Genomic DNA, 22812 nt, shown 5'->3' on the forward strand with positions numbered 1-22812 from the left:
CCCTGTGAGTCGAGCTTGTTGTAGCCCTGCCTTCCTTGCGGCCCCAGGAAGAGATGGGGAGAGGGGGTGAAGAGGGGTGCTGGAGGGGAAGCTCCTGCCTGGCCAAGGGAAGGCGCAAGCCAGCCCTCAGCTTAGGGGACTCAGTGGGACGGAGCGGAGGGACAGAGGAGAGAAGACCGAGGCCTCCCCTGTGTGCTCTGGCTCCCGCTCTAGCCAGGACGGGAAACCTGAGAGCCGTGGAGACCTGTGCTCTGGTCTGGCGGGAATTCAGGAGGGGGACTGCCGTGCAGGGTGGCTCCAAGTCGCCATGAGGCTGCTGCAGCCAAGCAGAGGGAATGGTGAGGCGTGGTTAGGCGTCAGGAGCCCTGCAGTAGTGCTCCCCAGTGTCACCCTGTGTGTTTCAGAAGGCTCCAGGAGGTTTCCTCCGCCCTGTGAAGGGTGCAGAAGATGGCCATGTTGGGTCTGTCGGGCCAACCATGGGTCCTGGGTATAAGGGATGAGGTGAGCCTGCCCCAGAGGCTGAGGGGGCATCTTCCTTCAGAGGCTTGAGGGGTCATGGCCTCAGCTCTTCATAGCATTGACGGCCTCCTGCATGAGACTTGCAGGGGTCTGCAGTGCTAGTGAGGGTTGAGGTGAGGCCAGGTCAGCCGGGAAGGCCCTGGCCCCTGAGCAAGAGGAGCCACGCCTCAAGTGGCCCGCTGCCTCTGGGTATGGCGCCAGGGCTCAGGCACCAAGCCACACCGGCCACCCAGCCACAGAGGCCACTGAGCACCTAGGGCACTGCTGCCACCAAGGCGAGATGGAACTACTGTGTACTCAAGATTTCCCCTGCTGCTATCCAGTAGAGGGAGGCTCGTGAACTAGTTTACACTGGCCCATGAAAATACAGAAGTCGTGTTTTCTTTGTACTAATTTATGTAGTGCTGTGTGAGTTTTGGAATAAGCACAGTGACAGCTCAACATAGGCATCCGGTTGTACTTACTCGCATCAGAGGCAGCAGCAACAAAGCCTGGTGGCTGCTGCCAGTGACCAGGCATGGAGGAGTCCTTCTGAGCTTGCTGCCAGCCGCCTCGGACACCCACGGCCATCTGAGGACCAGGGTGCTGCTGGGGTGCTCCCACTTCTGAGAATTTAGCCATGGGCCTAGATTTGAAGACCGTAAAGGGGACCAGGAATAATGACAGCTGGTACTCCAATTATATATTTGGGGTTTTTTGTTGCCCATGCGTTTTTGTAGTCCCTTTGGATGAAATTTGTCATCCCAGTGGACCACAGAATCACCACCAAATATTCAGATATCTTTGAGAGCTGAATTAAGCAGTGACAGACAGAGGGTGCCTTGGCATTTGTTTTGTTCCACAGAAAAGCAGCACCCCTCATAGGAACCGAGCAGCAGTTTTCATTTGCTTTTCTTATACAACAGAAAGAGCCCTGGGGAGCTCCCAGGCCCTAAGGGGAGAAGCTTTGAGTTTCCAAGGCATGAGAAAGGAAGAAAAGGGAAAAGAAAATGGAATGAGAAACGGCATGATCTTGGGCGTATTTTTCTTTGAAAATGAGTCAAAAACCTTCATGGTTCAGAGGACATTCCCAGGGCTTCAGCATTTCTCTATCGCATTGCAAACGTTGCTTCTTATTTTATCAAATGGACATGAAACTGCTTAAATTAACTCCCTTTTTTGTCCTCTGTCTCATTCCTTCAGACTCCCTCACCTTGCTGGGAGGATTCAAAGTTTTCTATGAGGCTGCAATTCAGTTATTTCCCCCTTTCCCGCTACGGCTGAAGTGCTCAGGCAACCTCTCGCTAAAGAATGTGGTTTGTGCTTTTGATGGCAGGTTCAAGTATCACCTCATTTGAGTGTTTACTGAGCTGCTGTAATTAGGATGTGAGAGGAGCATGCTCCTGACCAGCACCCCACATTTCTGTCCTCAAATGTCAACACACTTGAAACCAAACAAAGGAAGTATTCTAGAAGCTGCCATCTGTTTGCTTTTTCAACGTTACCTTTGTCTGAATAGTAAGATGTGTCCTGGCTGAGCACACATCTTCCTAATGAGCTGGAGCAGTTGAGAGAGAGTGTGTGTGTTTGTTCATTCTGTCAAATGTGTATTCGATTATCTTTCTTTTTTTTTTCTGCCAGTATAAGATAGTATTTCTTTCATTCCCAGCGCTTCACTTTGCTTCCCTGTGTGAACATTCACACTACATTCTCAAGTCCATGTGCTGCATGGTATAAAACTAGCTGTGCCTATGAAGTGGTGTTTTTATTTTTTTAACTTAAAACACTTTTTTTTTTTTTAGTGGTTGCCCTAGAGTTTACAATATACATTTTTAACTAATCTAAGTCCACCTTCAAATGATACTGTACCACTTCAGCTATAGTGCAGGTACAATATTAATAGCATGTTTCCCCTTCCTCCCATTCCTGGGATGTTGCTGTCATTCATTTCACTTTCTGCATGGTATAATCACCCAGTACATTGTTACTGCTATTACTTTTTCTTTTCTTTTTTTTTTGAGACAGGGTCTTGCTCTGTTGCCCAGGCTAGAGTGCAGTGGCGTCATCATAGCTCACTACAACCTCCAACTCCTGGGCTCAAGCAATCCTCCTGCCTCAGCCTCCCAGAGTAGATGTGATTACAGGCGTGAGCCACTGCACCTGGCCTGTTATTACTTTAAATAGTTATTTTTAAGAAGAATTAAGATTAAGAAAAAGATCTAATTTTGCATTCATTTCTTTTCTGATGCTCTTCTTTTCATTATGTGAATCCAAGTTTCTAACCTATATCATGTTCCTTCTGTCCGAAGAACTTCTTTTAATATTTTTTGCAGCATAGATCTGAGAAATTCCTTGTTTCTCCTTCGCTTTTGAAGGGTAATTTTGCTGGTATAGAATTTTAGACTGGCAGTTCTTTCTTTCCACATTTAAAGATTTTATTCCACTCTCTTTTTGCTGCGTGGTTTCTTGTGAGAAGGCCCCTGTAGTTCTCATCCTTGTTCTCTGTAGGTGAGGTGGGTTCTCCCTGCCTCACCCTCTGCCCCAGCTTCTTTCAAGATTTTTTCTTTGTTTTTCTGCGGTTTGGATAGGATATGCTTAGGTGTGGTCCTTGTCATTCTCTGAGCTTTCTAGATCTGTTCTGTCATTAGTTTGCAAAGTTCTTGACCATTAATATTATAATTCAAATGTTTCTTCCCTGTTTATTCTTTTTGTCTGTGTGGTTTGGTTTGGGAAGTTTGTGTGGACCTAGCTTCAAGCTCACTGAGTCTTCCCTGGGCTGTGTCCAGTTTGCTGATGAGCCTGTCAAGGGCATTCTTCATTTCTGTTACTGTGTCCTTGATTTCTGTTATTTCTTTTCAATTCTTTCATGAGGTTTTCATCTCTCTGTTTATATACCTATCTGTTCTTGCTTATTGTTTACTTTTCCATTAGAGCCCTTAACATATTAACTGTAATTATATTCCAGCATCTGTGTCGTATCTGCATCTCATTCAGATGATCACATGGGTTTGCTGACCTTCTTGAATCTATAAACATATGTCTTTCAATACATTTGGGAAATTTTAAACAGCATCTCTTCAAATATATTTTTGTGCCCCATTCTCTCCCCTCTTACCTGAAAGAGGTTACTGGTCCCAAATTTAAGTGTCATTCTGGCTTTTTGTTATACATGCAGTTGATTTGCTTCCTCACTGATACAGAGGAGGTATGTTACGTTACTCCACCAGCAGGAGTTGGATTTTCTCCAGGCCCAGGCTTCTACCTCCGTTGCCTTATTTATTAGAAAATGAATTGGCAAGAAGCTGGCCGTGATTAGTGGTTTTGCCTATTGCTGCGGTGTAGAGCTAAGCTTACAAATAACTTAGAGTGTGCCATCCAATATGACAGCCGCTGGCCAATATGGTAGCCACTGGCTGCATGTGGATAGTTAAATGTAAGTTAAAATTAAATAAAATTTACTTTCTCAGTCACAGTAGCCACATGTCAAGTACTCAGTTGCCACATGTGGCTTCTATATTAGACAGTGCTGATATAAAACAATTGTATCATTGCAGAAAGTTCAACTGGACAACACTCACCTAGAGGGTTCAAGTTATGATTTTGAGAGCATCATCGGAACCACTTTAGGCTCTCTAAGACTGACATGGTTAAATATAAACATATACAAATATACGCGAGAAATAGATTGGGGAAAAAGTTAAACCAAAAAATAAAAACCAATTGCTGTCAGAGTTTGTTCCTTCCACTTTCAGGTAACATCAGTTTTTCCCCCCTTGTTTATTTTATTGCATCACACCAAACTTTCCATTTTTAATTAGGAAATCGAATCACTCCTTTCATGTTCTCATCTGTTGAGTCAGGACCATCAGCTCTTGAGCAAAGGAAGAGATTCTCTGCCTTGACAGTTCAGCAGAGGGAGCTCACTGGAATCTCACAGTGCTGGAAGGGCAGAGTGAACCCTTCCTTGATAGCATTGACTTCCCAGCAACACTCATATTTTTGCATAGAACAGCCTTACTTTTGTAGGTAAATGAATTCTGATGAGATCCCCGGCTGTGACCTGAAATAAACAGATAAATAAAGCTCAGTTCTTTTGACGGTGGTTTGGAGCACAGATCTGTTGTGTGTGTATGGTCTAAGTCTAGGACTTGCATCTTGTAGTTGCTTGAGTGGGCCCAAGCCAGAAGCGAGTTAGCTGGACGGCAACATCTTTGAGAGACTCAGTGTTTAAACAGGCTGTTGAGGGATTCCTTGCCTCTGGTCCTGGGCTGGCCTCACTGAAGAAGCTCCCCCATTGTCCCTGATGGTTGATGGCAGTAAAAGAGCAGGGAAGCTGGTGGTTCCCCTACCTTCTTTCCCAAGGCTAAGAAGTGTTGGTGCTAAGTGATCAGTTACTTCTTACTACTGCCTGTCAGGTGTCCCAGCCTGCAAGTCAGGCCTGTTCTCAGTAGCTGACCTTCCCACATGCATTTGGAAAGAGATCATCCTCTCAACAGCTCTCAGAGGGGTGCACATTGTCCTTCATCCAGGATTTGTAAATTTCAGGCCTCAACGGTTCACCCTTTTCTAGAGAATCGTGCATTCATCAGCTTGAAAACCAGGCTTCTGCTCAGTGCTTCTCATCTGGCAAATGGGCTCGCAGATAGCTCACTCCCACCTCCCCCATTCATGCTTCCTGCTGTGTGAGCTTAGCGATCTCCCGCTGCTCCCTGTTGATGGCCAGCAACCTGGCTTTTCAGCTGTTCTATAGTTACAGCGAAGGAAATGAGAAGGGGCATTTTTAACAAGTGAGATTGTAAGTAGAGAGCAGCATCTGTTGACCAGTCCGTGCCTTGTGGTGGGCAGTGGCTTTCAGCTGGCACAGTGTCTGCTGCTGGCTGGGAGGCTGCTGCATGTGGTTTGGGAGCTAAGCACTCCCAATACTAACACTGATGTATGGTTAGGCCTGCCCATGGGGGCTCCCAGTAGCAGCACAGTTAATACTGAAGGCACACTTAGTTGTGAGCCCTTCTGAGTGGTCTACCTAAAAACTCTGGGAACCCCTGGGCCAGAGCATCTGAGGATCCCTTCCAGTTCTGTGTTTCTCTAGTAGGGAAGTGGAATTCCTAAGTCGTCTTTCTCTTATAAAATTTCTTTTGAAGCCACTTTTTATTACAAATTTAATGCTCACTCATAGAAAATTTAAAAAAATCCCAAAATGCCCAAAGACAAAAATAAAAACCATTTGCTATCTCATCATTCTAAGGTAATCATTATTAATACAATTTTAGACCATTTTTTCTAAGCAGATAATTCTATATTTCTTTCTCTAATTTCGTGAAGTTGGAGACACTGTATATATAGTATCATAAGCTTTTATCATTTAACAGAATATCAAGAACATTTTTCTAAGCCATTTATTCTTCTATAATAAACTTTATAATTTCCATCTATACATCAGAGTGTAGCATAAATTTAAAGCATAAATTTATTATCCCAGAACATTATGAATGTAGACTACTGTAGAATATTTAATTGAAGTAAATGTAAAAGGAAAATACATTCACCCAGGATCCCAAACCTCAAGTTCAAAAACAAAAGTTTTAGTCTGTGCCAAGAAGATGGAGTTCCTCAAACATCAATGTGGGGAACAATTTCAGGATTTCAGTTTTTGTATTGCAAGGGGGAGAAAAAAGGTACTAACAGGCAGGCCCTAGGTTCTTAGGTTTGGGTTAAAATCTTAAATACAAGAGTAAATGAGTTGTTTTTCTTAACTATTAACTGGAATTATTAATAATATTTTCCCCAGGACTGATGTCTGTTTGCCAGAGATGTCTTTCAGGTATCTCTTAGGAAAGGTGGGTTTTGGAGTATGAGGGTCGGCCTGGGGGAAAATTTCAATCCTTTCTATGGTACCAGACAGAACTGAAGAGCATGGACCAGCTGTGGCTCCAGTGTGCCTTTGTCATGTGGGCACAGGGACCTCGCTATCAAGTTGGGCACAGGAATGGAAGGCTGTTAATCCATTGAGGCATCTGCTCATGCTGTGACCCTTTCTTAGGCATGTGACCTGTGTTGAGTGTATCAGGAAACATATCCACAGAAGTGGCATCACCAGGGGCATACCTACTGTTACTGGAATCTCTTGCCTTTACGGAAGCCCATCCAAGTAGGATTTACATCCAAGGGAACAGAAACTGCTGTGTTAAACTTTGGGGTTTAGTTTAACTTGTGGATGACAACTGCATCACTAATCTTGGCAATATCAGCTGTTTTTTGTTGTAGCCTCAGAATTACAAAGAGAAACCTGAGGTACCTGGACATTTTGTACCAAAGGGCCAACCATCCTTTGAGCAGATTTAACAAATATCCCAAGAACAAGCATTTAATTTATTTCCTGTCCCTGTGCCTTCCTTGGGCTCCCTACCCCTCCACCTCCCTCATTGTTGAAAGGATTTGGAAATGAACCTTTTGTATCTCTTTTCAAGGAATTTGTCCATTTCATCTATGTTGTCTAATTTGTGGTCATAAAGTTGTTTGTGATACATTCTTTTTTTATTTTTTTAATGTCTGTAAGATCTGCATTGGTATTGCCTCTTCGATTCCTGTTACTGATAATTTGTGTCTTTTCTCTTTTCTTGGTAAGTCTGGCAAAAGGTTTATCCACTTTGTAGATCTTTTCATTCATTTTCTCTTTCCTTTTTCTGCTTGACATTTCATTGGTTTCTGCTCTCTATTATTCTCTTCCTTCTACTTGTTTTGGGTTTACTTTGCTTTTATTCTTTTAGTGTTTTAGGTGGAAACTCACATCATTGATTTGAGAGCTTTTTTTTTCTAATATTCTATAAATTCCCTCTAAGCACGGCCTTAGGTGACTATCACAAATTTTAATATGTTGTATTTTCATTTTAATTTACTTCAAAATATTTTCTAATTTTCTTTGTGACTTCTCTTTGATGAAAAGGCCATTTAGAAGTATATTCAGATATTTGGTTTGGTGTCTTTTTGAGCTCTAAGAATGCAGTAGTAATAAATTGGAGACTCTCTGGTGAGAAGGTATTTGGGTTTATACATGGCAACATGGGACATTTTTCATAATGAAGTGAAACATTGTCTCGCTAGTGTCATTGCATGAGCTTGAAAGTATATCTTCAGCTACTTTGTTGTGCTTATATATGCCTATGTTAATAGGATTTGAAGGTAACTATTGGAATCTTTCTTAGTAATTTGTCTTCTTTTGTTCTTTTTAGTGCACTATCATTGGGCAGAACTGGATCCTAAAAAATTCAAGATGCTAAGCACCTACACTGCTTTAAGAATTTGGAAGTGAAACACAAGGAACACAGACATAAGAAATTGGGAACGTGAATAGCCCTGCAAAAAACACCAAAGGACTGCTGTATCGTTATCTGTTGTTGCTGTGGTCTGACGGTAGAGGGCGCTGCCAGTGTGTGTGTGGGGGGGGTGCATATGGCCAACGTGCACACTCACGCCTCCCCCACAGAAAGGCTTTATTGGTTCCCACTGTGTCTTGGCTTTGCTTTTGGAACAGACTGGCCCAACATCATTTGTCACCAAGTCCACTGTGGTGTATTCTGCGTGTCCATGGTGGGTCTCTAACACACTCTTGCTGTCCCTGTTCTTTCTAACACTGGTTCATAAGCCAGGCCTGTGTTAAGGTGTAAAGAGAACAATCATCAATGATAATGTATTGTGTGAGACCTTTGCATCTTGTAAATTTTCTCTTTTTTCTAAAAATGAATAATAATAAAACTCTAAATCTCAACAAACCACTTTATTATCAAACAAATTCTGCTGTGTTTCTGCTTAACTGCACGTCTGTAGAAATACAATATGTCTGACCCCTCTCTCTGTTTATAGCGACACTTCTTTTCATATAAGCCTCTTGCAGGAGGCCCTCCCTGACTGGCCCACACAGGCCTCTGATTCCACAGTAAGAGCCTATCTATCTAGTTTATAACTGATGACATTTTAATTGGAAATGAGATAGCAGGAAAGAGGGGTGTTGATTACAAGGAAATCCAGTTTCGGAATGGCCAGACCATTCTGACTGAGACCAAGTGTGGCTGCACATCTGGTCCACCCACTTTAGGGAGGTGGGAGAAAGGCCTCAGCACGGTGGGCTGTACACATCCCTTTTTCTAGTAGCCGCACAGTTGTCCATATATCCCAGCCAACAAACATACCCAGCATTATGTGAAGAAAGAACCACATTCTGCCAAAGTAGTTTCTCAGTTAAATTCCAGTCTACTAGTGGCATATCTAAGAGGGTCGTTTTTGACATTATATAATGGTAAGTTTTATTTATGTATATAAAATATGAACGCTTATATGAATAGTTATTCTTTCTTGAACTTTTTTTTTTGCCTAACTATAGAAGAGACATCTTTATTTGTCATTTTTGTAATGCTGAAACTGTCTTCCATGACGTTTATAATAACCTGAGTCCCTCTAGTCTGACCCAGTTGCCTACTTCAAATGAAAACATATTAGAAAATGTGATGAACAGCAAAGCTCAGATCACATCTGCAATATATATTCTTTTTTTTTTTTTTTTGAGACAGAGTCTTACTCTGTTGTCCAGGTTAGAGTGCCGTGGTGTCAGCCTTGCTCACAGCAACCTCAGACTCCTGGGTTCAGGTGATCCTCCTGCCTCAATCTCCCAAGTAGCTGGGACTACAGGCATGCGCCACCATGCCCAGCTAATTTTTTTTTTCTATATATATTTTTAGCTGTCTGTATAATTTCTTTCTTTGTTTAGTAGAGATGGGGTCTCATGCTTGCTCAGGCTGGTCTCGAACTCCTGAGCTCAAACGATCCTCCTGCCTCGGCCTCCCAGAGTGCTAGGATTACAGGTGTGAGCCACTGTGCCCGGCCTGCAATACATATTCAAGTACTTGGAATATAGAGTTGGAAAACTGCCAGGTTGCTTTGTTCTGAACCAGTACAGATGGTCCAGTATAATCCACAGTAGTTTAAACCTCTAGATTTGAAGTCATTACGTCCCAGATGCAAATCCTGGGGCGCCCCCTCAGGTCTATGGGCAGTGAGGTGCAAGAAGCTCTCCTGTGTGAGTTATCTAAGTAGGGTTTTCACAGAGTGAATTCAAGTTCATTTTAAAGTTACTTGAATCTACACGTCTGTAAACTCAGCTGTAGGATTTGGCTTGCTGAACATTTCTCATGCATTTCCCTGCCACAACATTTTATCACTACCAATTAATGCTTGTTGCACAGCTGCAGCCTGTGCTTGTGGTCAGGGGTGATGAGGATTGTGCACGGATAGGAGCTCGCGTGTGTGACGTTTGGACAGTGCTAAATGAGAAAGGGTTGCCCACAGCCCAGTTTCTGGATCCCATTCTGAAGGGACATAGACAAACTGGAGTGTGAGCAGATCATAGGATCAAGTTGCAGAAGGGTCTGAAACCATGAAGGAAGAATAGCTGAGAGAGCTGGGGCTATTGAGTCTGGGGGAAAAAACAGAATATTGGAAAAATATAGAAGGGACACTGGATCAGGAACAAAATGGTAGCAGTGGGTGTAAGTTGCATTAACATAGATGCTGGCTCTGTAACAACACGGTTCAAAAGTGGGTGTTGATGTTGGGAGGTTTTGGTATTGGAGCGCGAGTTCTGACCCTACTGTGTGACAGAAGATCTTTTAATTAATTTGAGAATCTTCCTTCCCTCACAGTATGCTGGGAACATGACAGAGGTCAGAAAATCTTTACTACTTTTGTAGCACTGGATTGAAGGATGCTTTTTCCATCATCCTGAAGATCACCTTCAAGTCCTGGGATCAGAAAAGAAGCAGTGAATACACTAAAGTCTGGCCCAAGGGGGTCAGATCTAACCACTGGGAAAGGTTATAGAGAAAAAAAGGCTCAAGAAGAAACCCCATAACCTCCCCAGTCACATCGAAAAGGTGGTTGATTTCCACTCCCACTTTACTCTCCCTCTGAAGGTCATTTCCAAGTCTAACTATGGAACTAATGGCTAAAATTAGATTTGGCGTGCAGTTCTACTTGCAGCATATAAAACTCTCTTTACATCCCTCCGAACATCTCCAACTCCTGCTTTCTGCTTATTTATAAAGCTTGCTGTTTATTGTCTGTTCAAACATCATTTGAATGAGGATAGGAGAGGAGAATCGGACCATGTATGGCTTTTCTGAGAAGCGTTGGCAGACTGCAGGCCCAGGACTTTAAACACAGCACTGTGCCGATAACACTGTAGCCGGACCCGTTTCATCCTGCCTTTCTGGTTTACTTTATAGGAGACCAGGCTCTTGTGGCTACACAAAACATAGACCAAATAAAGGCATGTGCTGAGGCTGGATGCTCCATAGCAGCGCCTCGGGGCTGGTAATCGTAGGGAGGGCATTTTCCCTACCAAACTGCGTCCTGGCTATAGATGGGTGCCAACTGGCATACAGAGAATTTGGCATTTCCTTGTTTTGGAACAAATAGTTCCACAAACACCCCTTTTCCTTTGACGCGGTATCATTCGAGTAACTCCAAAGCCAGAGAGGTGATCTTTTCTGTCACCGATTTGTAGATTTTCTGCCCCCTTTTTTAGCCAGGTACTTTCAGAATTCTTAATTTGCAATTCACTGTTGATTTGGGTCCTTTAAAAATAGAATTAAAGAACCTCATCTCAGAAAACATAGAATAGTATCAAAAGTAGAGCCTCTTACTGATTCTGTTAGAACAGAACGGGGAGGCTGCTGTGTTGAGGGGAGTCGCCTTGTGCAGGTGCTGCTATGTTGCTTTCTCTCTTCGGGTGCAGACACCAGCGTATTCCACTTTTAAGAGGTTTTGGGAAACAAAACCTTAAATTCCCATTATGAAAGTATCTATTGGTGATGGTATTTTAGGTTTGTTAAATCTAAATTACTATATTACTTTTTGATGCTATACTTAATATTTGTAGGGGCCTTAAAATAACTTGTTTGTATCTTCCCTGAGGAGGGGTGAGTTAGAGGCTCCGTCATTGGGCAGGAAATGCACTGGGGGTGGTCTGTGGAAGGTGCGGCAGCCGACAGACCCCCTGCAACAGGGAGATGGGCTTGGGCCCAGGCCTGGGTCCCAGAAGGTGGCCTGCCAGGAGAGCAGAGGTCTGTAGGAAGAGACAGGGTTGGCCAGGTGACAGCAGGGGCAATGGCAGAGGGAAAACACAGGTACTGCTGTCTCCAGGTATGAAGAGGGACATCAGACATCTGCCAGCAGGTTGGTAGGACTGGACTTGGGGACAGAGGGACCCCGTGGAGGAACAGGGGCCAGACTGCAGAGTTCTGGTAAGTCATGATAATGCCTTTAGGCTTCGTCACGTTCCCCTCCCCGTCTTCTCCAGGCTGATTTGTTCTAGTTCCTCAGCAGTTTCTCACATGACATGACCGTAAGCACGACGCTGGAGAACTGGATGCAGTTCTGCCAGTGTGGTGTGACCAAGGGCCCTCCGTGCGGACCGCGGGGTTGCACGGACTTGGGGTGGAATCCTGGCTGGCTGTCGCCCTGCCACATGACCTCAAGGCAGTTTATTCACTCAGCCGTCTGAGCGCCTATTCCCTCATCTGTCAAACGGAGGCAGAACTTGCCCCTTGGCGTGTGGTCGGGAGGCTTACCCGAGAGGAGGCTCCAACTCAGCACAGCCCAGAGGTGACACCCAGAGTGAACAGCCGCCTCCCTGCAGCCGCATCTCATCTTTGGCTCACATCGAGCCTGCAGTGACTGAAATCCCCAGGTTTATTCCATACAACCACCGGCCTCCGGGCAGCGAAGAGCTTACTCGTATTCCTGTTGGGCTCAGCCTGTGGCCTGGACTATTGAAATATCTCAGACATCACGTTGGCTATGCCTCTCAGCTTGTGTCATCTTCAGACGTGTTTGCTCTATCTCCACGTCTTGGTTAAACACAATACACGGGACAGAGTTGGCACTCCATTAGAAATCCTCTCGCAGATCGGTAGATGCATAATTTATATTCTCATCTAACCCACCTTCCTCCTTCCCACGTTGCCCATTCTTGCTGAAATCAAGCTATACTATTTTCACAGTATTTTGGTGATTAATCCAATGATCCTGTCAAAAAATATTAGTACAGCACAATGCGTTATTTGTGAACTCATTCTGCTTCCAGTGATCACTGTGTTCTTTTCCACAGCCTCACGAGCCATCTGTTTAATCATCTATTCCGGAGAGATTGCAGGGACTCACGTCTGACTGGGCTGTCTGTAGGGTCTGGAATCCATCTTGTGGAAACTGGGGTTTTTCACACGTTTGGCTTTCCGTCCCCTCTCTTCAGAATATTTTAAAAAGTTATCGGTGGTAACTTTGTTCCATGAGCACATCTTTAAGTTATTTCAGAGCTACCGAAACTTGGGTTCATTCAGAGAACGTTGTTAGTCTGTCTCCTCACTTACCTCAGGCTTCAAGTCCCCTGTTAGGTCGCTTCCTTTGCCTTTTGTGAGTTTGAGACATTTGCTAGCAAGAGTAGATAAAGTAACTAACTGTGTGTCCTTCCCACAACTGGTCCTTACTTACGGTCGTGTTCCAAACATTGTTCTTCCTCTAATCCCACCTCCTTAGGCCACTCCAGCCTGCCGAGTCAGAAACTGGGGGTATAGCCCAACAATCTGGGTTTTAACTAGCCTGCAACTACTGAAGGTGATGTGGCTAAGTTTTGAGACCCTGCTTGGTCTATTCCAAATGGGAGACCCGACAGGCAAGGACTGGAGTGACAACCACACATCTTGGGTCTACCAGCGGTCTCAGCCTAAGCCGTGCCTTAGGGTCACTTGGGGAGTTTTCCAAAATCCTGGTGCCAATGAAATGCCCTGGGTGACTCTAAAGAGCAGCTGAGGCTAAGAACCACGTGTGCAGTAGATCGTACAACATGCTTTCCTCTCACGACGCTCCTCCATCATGCCCTTTCTCCCTGAAACTGTAAGGGCAATGCACGTGGGACTAGTCTCTTACATCTAAAAATGCTTTTGTAGACACTGCTCTTTTGCTAGAACAGTTCTGTGCCAGAGAAGATTCACCACCACCGCGCAGATGAGGCCACTGAGAAGGAAGCTGACTTACTCGAGATCAAAGAAATCGTGACTGGGCTCATACCTGAGGGCCTGCCTCTTGGGCATCATTCATTTGTTCATTCATTCACTTCCTCGTTTATTCAACAGTCTATGTCAGCCACTGTGCTGGTTTCTGGACACACAAAGACAAATGCCACTGTACCCTGAGCCCAGGATGCACATTCTGCTGAGAAGATGGACAGATGGACAGACAGACACACAGCCACAGCAGTGTGGAGAGTGCTTTAGGTAGCAACACGTCCTCCTGAGATGGCCCAGCAAGGATTGCAAAGCCTTCGGGGGAAGGTGGTCTGGGACAACAGCAGACAGCTTATGCCAAGGTGTATCTCCAAGGCTTGGTCAAACACAGCACGCAGGACAGAGTTGGCACATAGGTGTACGTAGAGACAAACCTGGAGAAACGGAGTATTCCAGGAACCTCAAGGGAATTTTGTTACCTGAATGTAATGCCCCATTCAAGACCTTGCGAGTTTTTTCCACCTGGGTCTTCTTATGGTCCATTAACAGGTTAATCAGTAAAATTGGGGCAGTATCTGAAGGCAATGCCGGCACTCCAATCCTGCACCATTTTTGGTAGTATCTCAGAGAAAATGGGCTTTGGTCTAAGGATCTTGTCTCCCTCTTCTGGGCCAAGCACAGAGGCAGGCTTTACCGTCTTTGTGGCATAAGGAATGGGGTGCCACCCCAAGGAAATGGTTGGCAGGAGGTGCTCAGTACATGAGGTGGGAAAAGCCCACGGTGCCCCAGAGCTCAGCGTTAGCGAGAAGTAGAGCATAAGGAGCAATGCACATCTGCCCAGAAACCCCAGGTCTGGCTTCCCATGCTGTGCAAGTTCCTAGAGGTTTGACCTTTTCAATCCATTTGGCCTCTGAGTCTCTCTTATCTGTAGAGTGGCCATGCCTCCCTCATCGAGTTGCCGTGAGGCTTCAAGGTGATAATTCCCGTAAACAGGCACAGCGAGATGCCAGCTGCTCTGCTGATGCCGTAGCAGGTGCAGAGAAGGAAGGCTGGGAGTGGAGGACTGTGCTCATTACGGCTGCTTTCTCTCCAAACCCTTTGCCCCAGACTCGGATTCCAAAAGTCGAGGCCTGGGGTCAGGTCAGCAGCCAGGGGGCATGAGCGAGGCCTGCTGGGTCGCGGTGGGCACACTGCTCTATTCAGTTTTTAGTTTTCTTTCTGGCACACATTGATGCAAATGTTGCCGCTCAACGAGGAAACAGAAATACCACGTGGATAACAGCAAAAAATGTTCTCCTCACATTTCTCACTATTTCCTGAAGATGGGATGCTTCTAAACAGGGACAGGGAAAAAGGGGGCCTCCCTGCCCAGAAGAGCACCAAGTGGTGGCTGTGCTTTGATCGGAGAGTGAAGACCTTGTGCATAATTATGATCCCCCAACTCCGGTGGCCGCTGGCCTCTGAATAGAGTAGGGGTCATCTGCCCCTCTACAGGCTGCTGCGGATGTCCCTCCCTCCTGAAGACGATGCCCACCCATTTTATTAGTAAACTCACCACACTGAAAACTAATCTCTGTTGACAAAAATAATAAACTACATTTTGACATTTTGGGGCCAGTGATATAAAAGACACTAAAAATATGGAGAAAAGTTCCTGAATTTCCAGGAATATAGGATTATAATCTATTTTATAATAAAAGGCTTAAATAATTCATTTTTAACCCTTTTATTTCAAAATAATTTCAAACTTACAGAAAAGTTTCAAGAATAGTGCAAAAATATCCTTATACACTTTATCCAGATTTGCCTATTGCTGACATTTTGCCTCCTTTGATTTATTATTCTTCCCCACCCCATTTATATATATGCACAATTTTTTCTGAACCATACAAGGATAAATTACATTCTTATTTGAGGGTCAGTTACACATCTCATGGTCCTTCACCCCTAATCGCCTCTGTGTATTTCCTAGGAATAGGGACCTCTTCTTATGTGATGACTACATGATTGTCAACTTCAGTAAGTTTAATGTTTTTTTCTCTAACTTATTGTCTGTATTCTAATTTTGTTGATTAACTTAATAATGTCCTTTGTAGCATTTTTATCCTTCAGGATGGGACCCAGTCAAGGATCAGGCTGCCTTTCTGTAGCTGCTTTTTCCTTCTCTCTTATATCCCCCACCCCCCCTAGACCACAATTTCCTCATCTGTTAGATGTAGAGGTCAGGGTAGCTGACATCTGAGTTCTGTAGTGCCCGGCATAGTGCTTTATACGATGGGGGCTCTTTAGGTGTTAATCAAACTCCTGCTCTCTACAGGCACTGGGAGTAGCTTTCTATTTGAGGGAGCTTAAGTCTCACCTCCCTCTCAAGCAGAACTTCTGGCATTGGAAACAAATCTAAAGGCTCTGTCCTGGTCTCTAGAAGATCTCGGAAATAGACGTTTAAAGTAATAATAGTAACAATGTATTTGGTGATGGCAGCATATGGATAGGTGAAATGAATGACAGTAATGTCACAAGGATGGGAAGGAGGCAATGACAATACTCTATTATAAGGTATCTGCACTACATGTAAAGTAGTGTAGTGTTATTTGAAGGTGGACTTAGATTAGTTTATAAAGTATATTCTAAACTCTAGGGCAAGAAGTAAATGTCTTCTATAAGAAACTCACTTTAAATACAAAGATTCTGATAGCTTAAAAGTATAGAGATGGAGAAAGATATACCATGCTAACACTAATCAAAAGAAAGTTGGAGTAGCCATATTAATAGCAGACATCAGAACAAAAAATTATCAGGATAAAGAGAAGCACTACATAATGATAAATGGGTCAGTTATCCAAGAAGATATAGCAATGTATATACCTAACAACAGAGTGTCAGAATATGTGAGGCAAAATCTGATAGAACTAAAAAGAGAAACAGACAAATCTACTATTTAGTTGGAGACTTCAATATCCTCTTGGCAGTAATTGATAGATCAAGCAGGCAGAAAATCAATAAGGGTAGAGTTGACCTAAACAGCACTATTAATCAACATGATCTAATTGACACTTACAGAATACTCCACCCACCAACAGCAGAATACACATTTCTCTCAAGCTTACACAGAACATTCACCAAGATAGATTACATTCTGGGTCATGAAACACATCTTAGCAAATTCTAAAAAATAGCAATCCTAGAAAGCCAGTTCTCAGACCATGATGGAATGAAATTAGAAATCAATAATAGAAAAATATTTTGAAAATCCCCACATATTTGGAGATTCAACAGCACACTTCTAAATAATCCATAGGTCAAAGAAGAAGTCTCAACCGAAATATTAAAATATTCAGAACTAAATGAGAATGAAAATACAACTTATCAAAATTTGTGGGATGAAGTGAAAGAAGTGCTTAGAGGGAAGTGTATAGCATTGAATGCTTGGAAAATAAGAAAGGGCTAAAATTAATAACCTATACTTCCATCTTAGGAAACTACAGAGGGAAGGGCAACTTAAACCTAAAGCAAGTAGAAGAAAATAAATTAAAAATATATTCAGTTTCTCCCCCCAAAAAGTGCAATAAAGAGATAGCTGCACTGGTTGCAGGAAATAATTTTGATGGTAATAATAACAATCATGGTGATTGTGACCATGACAATGATGATGGGTAACATTTCCATAGTGCTCTTCAGGTGCCGGGTGCTGATCAGAGCAGTTCTGACATACTCACACATTTAATGCTTACAGTAACCCTATGAGGACGGTACTATTAGAATCCCCATTTCACAGATGAGGCCCTGAGGCACAGAGCCATTAAGTAACTTGCCCAAGGGCGCACAGGTACCGAGGGGAAGAGCCATTTTTGAAAAAGGCAGAGCCTGAACCACTCAGTTCCTGTTCTGCCCCTGTTTTCTCAGGAAGAGCACTGCTTGGAGCAATTTATGTAGACTAGGAATATGTAAAGGAGAGAAGGAGGTGGCCTGAGATGCCGTCACAGGGTGTGCAAGACATAGATGCTCTTATGACCCTAGAGAAGCTGTTATTAATGTTTGAGAAATCATAGAGGATAGGGATGTTGCCAGGAGGTTTGTGGCAGATAAATTCTCCACTGGAATCCAAGGGCAGGGGTGGGGTTGCCACCGGGCTCTGGTCCAGACAGCACACTTATCAACAGCTTGGACGAAATCAAGCTCGTGGAATGGGCTGATGCTGCAGAGTTGAAAGGAGAGCTTCCAGTGGTGGCAGAATCCAGAGCCTGCTTTCAATATGATGCGATGAAACAAGGTGTCAGGTTAAACAACACTTGCAAAACACAGGCCTGGGAACACCTGGATGAAGAGGAGTCTGTGACAATGACCTTGAGGTTGAGTTGCAAGTGTTATGTAGCTGCCAAAACATCTGGTTCTGTCTCCTGTTGCAATGAAAGAGATCTGATGTTTGTGTTAGAAGCTCTCAAGCTGGACAGCACATCAGAATCATTTAAAAACTGCAGGCCGGGCGCGGTGGCTCACGCCTGTAATCCTAGCTCTGGGAGGCCGAGGCGGGTGGATCGCTCGAGCTCAGGAGTTCGAGACCAGCCTGAGCAAGAGTGAGACCCCGTCTCTACCAAAAAAAATAGAAAGAAATTATCTGGCCAACTAAAAATATATATACAAAAAAAAAAATTAGCCGGGCATGGTGGCTCATGCCTGTAGTCCCAGCTACTCGGGAGGCTGAGGCAGTAGGATCGCTTAAGCCCAGGAGTCTGAGGTTGCTGTGAGCTAGGCTGATGCCACGGCACTCACTCTAGCCCGGGCAACAAAGTGAGACTCTGTCTCAAAAAAAAAAAAATAAAAAAATAAAAAAAATAAAAACTGCAGATGCCTGAGCCCCACGCCCAGAGATGCTGACGTGGTAGGTCTGGGCTGATTTGAGAGACGGAGAATATATATATATATTTTTGAGACAGAGTCCCACTCTGTTGCCCGGGCTATAGTGAGTGCCGTGGCGTCAGCCTAGCTCACAGCAACCTCAAACTCCTGGGCTCAAGCGATCCTACTGCCTCAGCCTCCCGAGTGGCTGGGACTACAGGCATGCGCCACCATGCCCGGCTAATTTTTTTTCTATATATATGTTTAGTTGGCCAGATAATTTCTTTCTATTTTTGGTAGAGACGGGGTCTCACTCTTGCTGAGGCTGGTCTGGAACTCCTGACCTCGAGCAATCCACCCGCCTCGGCCTCCCAGAGCTAGGATTACAGGCGTGAGCCACTGCGCCCAGCTGAGAATATATATTTTTTTGAGACAGAATCTTGCTGTGTCACCCCAGCTGGAGTGCACCCCAGTGGCATCATCATAGCTCACTGCAACCTCAAACTCCTGGGCTCAAGTGACCCTCCTGCCTCAGCCTCCCAAGTAGCTGGGACTACAGGCGTTTTTCTATTTTGTGTAGAGATGGGGTCTGGCTTTTGCTCAGGCTGGTCTTGAACTGCCGACCTCAAACGATCCTCCCACCTCAGCCTCTCAAAGTGCTAGGATTGAGACTGAAAATATTTAAGAGCTCTTGAGGTGTTCTGAATGGTAGTAGCATTGAGAACTACTAATAGGTGGTAGTTGTCCCAGAAATGCCGTCAAGGTCCTTCTGAATGTCACAGTGGAGGGAGTATGTGCAGTTGGGCCTTCCAGAATTTGCCGACCCTGGAAGTCACACAGCATCACTTCTGCTGGTGTCTATTGTTCCAAGCAGCCACAAACCCACCCAGATTCCAAGGAAGAGAAAACAGACCCTACTCTTGATGAAGGGAATATCTAAGAGTTTAAGTGCCTTGTTTTAAAATCATACTTACAAATGAGGGAGTAGTTTCATCTGCCTTGCAAAAAGTGATGTAAACCTAAATATAGTGTTGGTGCGAGAAATCCCACCTAGATGCGTACACACAGGCTAGGATGAGTGAAATTTCTAGCTGGACTGTGGAGTCCAGAGCTTTAAACTCCAAATAATTGTTGTGTGGCAGTGATGGTGATGGCATGATTGAGTGTTGTTAAAGAATGGTGGGTTGGCCATTTCTACGTCATGTTTCTCTGCTGCCTAACATTTCAGATTCTTTGCAACTCTGAGAGGAGAAACTTAGAAAATCATGTAACTCCAGCTGACTGGGCTTCCTCCCAACATGGTGACTTCGGCGTAGTTGCATTTCTTACAGGGCAGCTCAGGCTCTGAGCACCGGTGTTCCAGTAGGGTAGAAAGGGGAGCTGTGGACTAGATTTGTCCAAGGTCCTGCATGAGGTGTAGTCATTTGCCAGTTCCTAAAGGAGTGGGGCTGACACCAGGCTGAGCAAACCAGGAAGCCAAGAACAAGAAAAGACAATATTCAATGGAGGAGGAAGAGAACTGGGAATGGACTGGAAAAGAAAATAAGATCTGCCAATAGCTAACAAGAGGTCTTAGAGGTTCTTAGGGAAACTATGTTTTAGGGGCTGTGTGTCAGAAAAGTCCAGGGACAGTATAGAAACATGCCAGCCCCCCTCCCCCTGCTCGCCAAACTGAGATGGAGCCGAGAGACCAAAAAATGACTCAGACAAGTCCAGCTTGATGAGTTAGATGAGTTTACTAGAGGTTACTTGCAAGGGTGCTTGCTCCTGGGTAGCACAGGAACTTCTTCCATAGGAGCTGCATCTGCCCACCCTGTGGCATTACCTTAAATCCCTTCCTAGTGAGCTCTTACATTGTATCATTGCTTGTTCACAGTGAAAAAAATCACGAATGTGCAGTCCCATCATCATGTGCTGTCATACAACCCAGGTCATGTTAATGATATTGCAATTCTCTCCTAGGCAGGGATTTTAGTATTACAGTTAGCTAAAGGGCATTATAGGACAGCTAAGCCAGTTCTAAAGCAGTCAGAGCTAGTCTGAGTTGGCTGCTTCAAGGCAAGAAAGTGCTGAGGCATCCGGGAAAGTGCTGGGCACCCCCCTGCCCAGTTCCAAGGAGGCGAAGCTGGCAGCTGCCAGGTCTCTTTAAGACCTAGACTCATGGACCCACACATCGCTTCCACCATATTCTATAGGTTATCTCGGTACTTGCTTAATCTACTTGGAGCACTCCAGGCTAGCACACTGTTTCTGTTATGCGGTGGGCAACCTGGATTTTCCCCTCAGGGTGGGGAAGGGAGGGGCATACAGAGAGAGAATGTGAATACAACATAGATCATGGCTAGCAGTTAAATGAGGAAGAGATTAGAGGCTCTCAGTAAGGTCTCAAGAACTGTGGGGCCATGGCGTTGCTCCTGGTTTAGGGGAAGCAAACTAGAAAAACATTCCAAGGGTGACTGTGAGACCAACATGGACATTGGACATCTGCCCGATCCTGTGAGGGAGGGATCTAGTTACGAGTCTGCACCATCCGGTAAGTTTTTGCCACGGAGCATCCCCACGAGATAGAACTGCCCTCCCACCTGCTGACGAAAGCCCTCGCTCTGGGGTGGTCAGCTCTTGCTCCCATGTCTGAGAACATTCTGAGAATACATTAGGACCCAGTGGTTTCTGGATGTTGCATGCCTAACTAGCTATGATAAGTTGGCTTTTATGTTTATTTGGGGCTTTTACATTTATTACCTCACTCATCCTTACAACCCTGTGAAGTCGGCAGGGAAGGCGTTATCATGCCCAGGTTTGGGATGAAGAAGGTAGAACTGGGGAGGTTCAGTGGTTTCCCCAAGCCAGGCAGCAGCAGGGCTAGGATTGGAATCCAAACCTTGTGCCTCCAGGTATTGCCAGGGCTTCTGACCTCTGCCTGCTGCCTCCCATGCTGAGCCAGGGGCTCAGGTGTGCTGTGAGCTGCTGGTCCCCTCAGCCAGCGGCAGCTGTGAGGAGGAAATGTTTGATTCTTGCAGCTGGAGTCCATTTCAACTGCATCCTCGTTCCACACACACACACACACACACACACACACACACACCCCACCCCTGCCCTGCACATGATGCCGCTGTCACAGCTGCCAGAGTGACTCGCAGTGGCTGGGTCCTGTGCTCCATTTCTTTCCTCATCGGTCAGTTGTCTATCACTGTGCAACACACCACTCCAAACCTTAGTGGCTTAAACAACCACCATTTATTATTTCCCACCTTTCTGTGGGTCAGCAATCTGGGTGCTTTTTCTAGTGCTCTCATCTGGGTTCACAGTCATGACTGTGGTCATGTAGTGGCCAGGCTGGGGCTGATGAGTCCAAGACGCCCTCTCTCACAGGTCAGGCCACTGGTGGGACGCCTCGCTTCTCCTATAAATAGCTTCGGATCCTCCAGGAGGCTAGCCGGGCTTCCTCACAGCATGGCAGTCTCAGGCTTCCAAGGAGAAGGTGGAAGCTGCAAGGTCTCTTAAGACCTAGACTCATGGACCCACACAGCACTTCCACCATATTCTATTGGTTAACATAGTTCACAAGACCAGCCCAGATTCAAGGGGGTGATGAAATAGACTCCAAGGGTGAAGTCTCCATGGCAGGGACAGCAATGTCACATGGCAGAGGGGAGCCACTCATTGGGAGCCATTATTATAATGATCTGCCATACCCCATGGTCTGGTGAATAAGAATTAATCAAAATATGCCCCTCAGGGGAAAGCAAGCCTCTTTCTACTACAGCACTTGCACATCAGCTAGTGTCCTTTGGTGGCAAACAACAGAAACAGAGTCTAATTAACTTAAACAGAACAGTCCTTTACTAGAAGGGCACTGGAAAGCTCACAGCCTTGACGGAAGAGTTTTGCAGTGAGACCTAAAAAGTGTCAGGAACAGGCCAGCTCTGGGAATCTCTGATCTGAAGCAGGGATTGATGGACAGCCATTTTAGGGAACTACCATAGGAATGAGTTAGTTTCAGCTGCTTTTTATTTGTCTTTGTGTCATTTGGCTCAAGATTCAGATTCCTTGGAGAGTGCTGGCCTGACTTGGGACATGTTCCCAGGGCTTGGGTGGGTAAATGGGGCAGGGAAACATGATTGACAGGTCCACATGGAGTAGGGGAGGGAATGCTCCACAGGAGAAGCGAGGTACTGTGGCCAAAAGTGGGACAGGTGCCAGGTAGGAAGAAGTGCCAGCTGTCCACTGATTCCTATCCACTCCTCGTGGGAGCTCACTAGGCTCTTTGGAGCCTGACAGGGATTCATGGGTGAGCACCACCACTCTGCCTCAGGGCCCTGCTTTACCCCAAGAATGAAAACAGTCATGCAAAAATATTTTTTTCCCTCCATACAAAATGTAATCCTAGCTTAATTTTGTCATACTAGATCTAACTTTTATTTTT

General features: G+C 45.0%; 1 protein-coding gene across 1 annotated transcript in view; it reads left to right on the forward strand.

Annotated features, from left to right (window-relative positions):
* DTD1 (D-aminoacyl-tRNA deacylase 1) overlaps nt 1-8287 on the forward strand; it is a 154197-nt gene extending 145910 nt beyond the window's left edge. Inside the window, exon 6 of the mRNA XM_045529433.1 lies at nt 7728-8287. The gene's annotated coding sequence lies outside the window, so the exon portion shown is untranslated. The remainder of the gene's footprint in view (nt 1-7727) is intronic.
* Nucleotides 8288-22812: the final 14525 nt, after the last annotated feature.

This window comes from Lemur catta, chromosome 17 (assembly GCF_020740605.2).
Source record: "Lemur catta isolate mLemCat1 chromosome 17, mLemCat1.pri, whole genome shotgun sequence".
NCBI classification, from domain to species: domain Eukaryota; kingdom Metazoa; phylum Chordata; class Mammalia; order Primates; family Lemuridae; genus Lemur; species Lemur catta.